We start from the raw sequence: 6,003 nt of genomic DNA, 5'->3' as shown, positions 1-6,003 counted from the left end.
TTGGTTAAGCTGTCTTATTCAACTATATTCCTTTGGAGTGATTGAAATGAATCATCAAATGACTGCTGGAAGTGACGTGCGCACTGTTTCTCTGATTTACCATGGACTTCATAGAAAAGCCGAACACAATAAGAAACGCCTCTTGCAACAATGCATAATTTTCATGCTTTGGTGGTGACAAATGTATTGTGCTTGTACGCTGATGCAAATCTCTTGTACTAATGTAAATGTCCAATGTAATTGTCTGATTGTCACTCACATTAAGACCTTCTGTCTGAACATGTTTGATGCTGTAAAATAGAAGATCTGTGTGCTGGTGTTTCTGTAAGTTTTTCTATATGCAGCATTATAAATAAATCATTCACAACAGAATATGTGTTTTTAGTGAGATGGCACTGAATATTTAGATTTGATTTGAAAGTTATGCGACTGCTTTGTCATACTAAATATCCTTTGTGTCAGTCACTATTTGCTGTGGCTCTGAAAAAATGAATCAGCATTATATAATGGATGAGTTTAATGCCTTAAGGTCCATTCAGATTTTTTTAAATGTACTTTGATCTGACATTTAACAGTGAATGTGAAAAACTTTTTGTTTCTAAAAATACAGTCACGTTTACCATTGTTTGGTGAATTTTCGTGGGCGAAATCCAGTCATTTCAATAGGAATCCACACGATCTGGAATCTGACATTGACCAACAAATATCTACTTGGTTAGAAAGTGATTTCTGTGTGAGCTGTGCTTCATACATCATTACACTATTGAAAATAGACAATAGAAAATAGTTGTTGCCTGCAAAATTTTGTCGAAATTACTGAGGCTTATATCCTAACCCCTCACATTTTTGATTTACTGAAACGTACATTATCTGTCCTTGAACTGTTACAGTGAATACAAAGTATTTCATCCAAAAAAAAAATCTAAAACTGACTGATGGTTGTTTTCTGTGAGTTAGTCTGTATAAATATGCCATTCATTAGGTTCTCAGATATTTTTTTCTTTATTAAAAACACTTTTAAAAATTACAAATCCTGTCCTTGTCCTTGTCTTCAGCCAAATTGGAGCTACAGCTTTCATAGTTTTGTTATGCTAAAAACTGTTATTTAGAAAATAACTCCATCAATAACAAGTTTAACTTCTTATCATTCACATCAATTGATTAAAAACATGAAATTATACATAAATTCTACAAACAAAAAATACTATTTTAACTGTCCCCATGTTTTCGGTCAGTCCTGTCACGTTTACATAAAACTCTACATAAAATGTGTGCAATACGCCTTTAAGGGTATGACTCAGAGGAAGTGACATCATTTGACAGAGGTGAAGCTGACATGATCAAGGATAAGTTCTCTCATTGAATTGTATGATTTTAAATTTGTTTTTGTATGTTTTTTTTAGGAGGACGAGCTAAATGGCCAGGCCCTGTCACGGGAAAACATCCCAGAAAATAATGGGTTTTAATGGCATGCTAACAGGCTGAGTAATGGCAGCTTAAAATGGCGGCCGTCAGGCCCCGTCACATCAGGTCCCGTCACATCCCTATGTGACAGGGCCTGACAGTCCTGTCACACAGCCTAACAAATGAATGGCATTGTTCTTTTTTATTACCTTTAATGCATAATATGTATTTAATGCATGCCATAGTAAAACATTATTTGAATAAATAGACATTACACTGTAATTTTGAAGCTTTTTATGTTCATCTGCATTTTTTTTTTTTGTCCTTTTTCCTAGGCCTATGTAGCACTGCTTTTAAGGGTTGCACTTTGTATATGAATGATATATCAATACATAAATAGATATAATTGTCATTTATATTAGCTTTGAGTAATGTCATTTATATTAGCTTTGAGTAATGATGACTGTAATTATTCCAATTTATACAGATTGCAGTTAGATGGCTCCAGTTAGTGAAGCTGAGAGACAAAGGCAATGTCGGGCACGACTAAATGCAGACCCTGAGAGTAAGGAGAAACATCTTCAGAAAGAAAGGGGGAGATGGAGGCAGAAAAAGGAAAGAAGGAAAAGTATTCAAGAGAATAACAAGAACACAAAACATGACTTTTTCTGCATCAACGAAATCCATAAAGTCAGTCCTGTCACAGCACTGTCAGTCCTGTCACAGCACGGTCAGTCCTGTCCCACAGGAAATTATGATATAAAAATGCACTATTTGAGGAAACATTGATGAATTAATCTCTTTAATTGTGTAGATGAAGGTGGGGGTATATATCCACCACTATGTTTTTGTAAAAATCTCCTATGTAAAGCTAGTTTTTTTACAACTATATGAGTGCCTGGCGGGTATTCTGTGATTTTGTGTACTACAGTTGACCGAAAAGTTGCTAAATATTTCTTAAAGGAATTACAAAACCATGTTAGATACAGTCTGTCATTACAGAATACACATATGACCCAGAGGGGCTGCATATGGAGAAACACTAGGGTGTACTCCGTGGAATGTTTCAACCCCAGGAGGCTTACAGTGGAAATACACATGTGGGGGTCACCAGTGGGGAACCATGCACATGGAGGCACCTAGCCAATGCGAAAGCTGCCGCAGGCATAGACTCTGGCGTTGACGTCAACAGCGCTGGAGGAACTCAGGGCTTGTGGGAAAGCTCACCTGAGGAATATATCGCACGTATCCGGTCCGTGGAGTGGAATGGCGAGCAAGCGAAGACACCTGACCGGGTCCTAGTACCGGCTGGTTGAAGCGAGTACATGGGAGGACACTGCCTCCAATCAGAGATTGTAGAATCTGGCGAATGTGTTGGGTGTTGCCCAGCCTGCAGCTCTGCAGATGTCTGTTAGCGAGGCGCCATGCGCTAGAGCCCAAGAGGAAGCCACACTCCGGGTGGAGTGGGCTTTCACACCAAAAAAGGACGACCTTGCTGCTGGTATGCCAAAGCAATCCAGTGAGTCCAGTCCAGTGAGACAGCCTCTGCTTGGAGAGAGCCTTTCCCTTCAGCTTCCCGCCATAACAGACAAAGAGCTGGTCTGAGGTCCTGAAACACTGCGTTCTGCTTACGTAAGCACGGAGGGCGCGTACTGGACAGAGCAGTGCCAAGGCTGGGTCTGCCTCCTCCAGGGGCAACGGTTGCAGGTTCACCACCTGATCTCGAAAGGGAGTGGTGGGAACCTTGGGCACGTTTCCAGGCCGGGGTCTCAGGATCACGTGTGTTCCAGGCACGCTTCGTCTACAGAAAATGCGTGCAGGTCCCCTACCCTCTTGATGGAGGCCAATGCAACCAGGAGCGCTGTCTTAACTGACAGGAACTTAAGCTCCACTGATTGCAGAAGCTCAAAGGGAGCACTCTGCAGGGCAGTTAGAACCACTGAGAGGTCCCAAGAGAGAACGAGAGGAGGGCGAGGAGGATTCAGTCTCCTCGCTCCTCTCAGGAACCTGATGATCAGGTCGTGCTTTCCCACAGACTTATCCTTAACCGCGTCGTGATGTCCGGCGATAGCGGCAACGTACACTTTCAGGGTGGAGGGAGACAGCCTTCGCTCCAACCCTTCTTGCGGGAAGGAAAGCACGACACTGATTGAGCACTTTCTGGGGTCTTCTCGGTGAGAAGAGCACCAGTTGATAAAGAGGTTCCACTTCAACGCATAGGCATGTCGAGTGGACGATGCTCTAGCGGAAGTGATGGTAGCCACCACCGCTGGTTAGGGATGGGAATTGAAAACCGGTTCCACTCGAGAACCGGTTCTAAATTTTACGATCCATCGATATTGTAGAGAGAGAGAGAGAGAGAGAGAGAGAGAGAGAGAGAGAGAGAGAGAGAGAGAGAGAGAGAGAGAGAGAGAGAGAGAGAGAGAGAGAGAGAGAGAGAGAGAGAGAGAGAGAGAGAGAGAGAGAGAGAGAGAGAGAGAGAGAGAGAGACACACACCCCCCCGGTCGCGCGCGCACTCTCTCTCTTCGGAGCAAGGCGAAAGTAGGCTTCACCGTCTCAAAACTAAGCGCTGTCTTGCTCTCTCTCCCTCGCACATATTAATCAAAATAAACGACACAATGGTAAGGTCGGGAGACTAAAGTTTCGTGTGGAGCATTCGGAGATTTGTTTTTCCTGAATTACCGCTGGGTGTGAATTGTGCTAAAATACGTTGCCTTATCGTCTCTGAAAAGCGTTCCACACATTCAGCTGACATAAACCACACTTCAAATAAACGAAAAAAACGATCCAGTGATGAAATGTTTTCTGTGATGACACACATCTTGTGGGATGTCCCAACCGCCGGGATAATCACACAACGCGCACACGTCCGTCCGATAATGATACGTCCAATTCGCGAACTAATGACTCATTTGAACCGATTCGTTTTAATAAAATGGTTAAAACAACTGATCTTTCCAACACTGAACTCACGGGACGTTTAATCGGTGTATAACTAATCGGTAACACTTTACAATAAGGTTCCATTTATTACATAAATTACATAAAAAGTACAGTTTGCTTAGTCAAGTGTAAGCTTTAAAACAAATAAAACCACTTGTTTTTTCCCCCGAAAAAGCATATGACTACTTTTTCCCACACAGTGCTGTCAGGAATCGATAAGAGAATCGTTAAATAATCGGATCGATAAGCAGAATCGTTAGTGGCATTGATATTGATCAAATCTTATCAATTCCCATCCCTACCGCTGGTGGTAGGGTACTCAAACCTACCTCGTCCCGTCCAGGAGCCACACATGGAGGTTCCAAAGATCGGGACGAGGGTGCCATAGGGTGCCCCGTCCCTGAGAAAGAAGGTCCTTCCTCAGAGGAATTGGACAGGGAGGTGCTGTCGCAAGGAGTACAAGTTTGGAGAACCAGGTCCGGCTGGGCCAATGAGGCGCAACCAAAGTGACCTGATCCTCGTCCTCCCTGATCTTGCACAGGGTCTGTGCAAGAAGGCTCACTGGGGGAAACGCATAATTGCGGAGGCCCCGCGGCCAGCTGTGCACCAGTGCATCCGTGCCGAGCGTGCCCTCGGTCAGGGAGTAAAACAGGTCTACCTGTGCGTCCCTGAACTGATCCCAAATCCGCTGGGCCGACTGGGGATGGAGTCTCCATTCTCCAGGAAGGGGCTGAAGCCGTGAGAGCTCGTCGGCTGCACAGTTCAGGTCTCCCAGGATATAAATGGCTTGATGCGACCTCAGATGCTTCTGACTCCATAAGAGGAGGTGGCGGGCGAGTTGCGACATACGGCGGGAGCGTCGACCACCTTGTCGGTTGATGTACTCTACTGTCGCGGTATTGTCTGATCGGACTAGTACGTGCTGGTTCTTGAGCAACGCATGGAAGCGGTGCAGAGCGAGACGTATTGGCAGCAACTCGAGGCAGTTGACATGCCATGTCCACTGCACATGGCGCCCCAGCCCGTAGTGGAGGCATCTGTTGAGACAACAACATGCCTGGAAACTTGTTCTAAGGGCACTCCGGCCCGTAGAAAGCTGAGGTTCGACCACAGGGTGAAGGTCTGACGGCAGGCCGGAGTTACTGTTACTCGGAGCGTGCCGTGTTTCCATGCCCACCTCAGGACTCGATCGCAAAGCCAGTGCTGAAGCGGTCTCATATGAAGCAATCCGAGCGGCGTGTTTTTCTCTGCTGAGGCCGTGCAGGAGGGGCGGGAGCTGCGGGAGGGCGCCCTTGGCGGCGAGCAGGCTGAGGGGTCTGTCCCGACGGCTGGGTGGAGGCAGCAGCGGGCCGTCGGGGCAAAATATGTTTGATGGCCACAGTCTGCTTCTGGACGGTTGAGAACTTTTGGGCGAAGTCCTCAACCTCTCCGCCGAAGAGGCCGGCCTGGGACATGGGGGCATCGAGGAGCCGGGTCCGCTCGGTGTCCCGCATATCGGCCAGGTTCAGTCAAAGGTGTCACTCCTGGACCACATTAGTGGACATCACCTGACCCAAGGAGCAAGCGGTCACTTTCGACGCCCGGAGAGCGAGGTCAGTTGCGGCACGCAGCTCATCAAAGAGCCCTGGGTCAGTCCTGCCCTCGTGCATGTCCTT

Source organism: Rhinichthys klamathensis, unplaced genomic scaffold, assembly GCF_029890125.1.
Source record: "Rhinichthys klamathensis goyatoka isolate OS25496 unplaced genomic scaffold, OSU_Roscu_1.1 h1tg000135l_1, whole genome shotgun sequence".
NCBI lineage: Eukaryota > Metazoa > Chordata > Actinopteri > Cypriniformes > Leuciscidae > Rhinichthys > Rhinichthys klamathensis.
The sequence above is the reverse complement of the archived record's forward strand: the minus strand, read 5'-3'. Positions refer to the sequence as shown.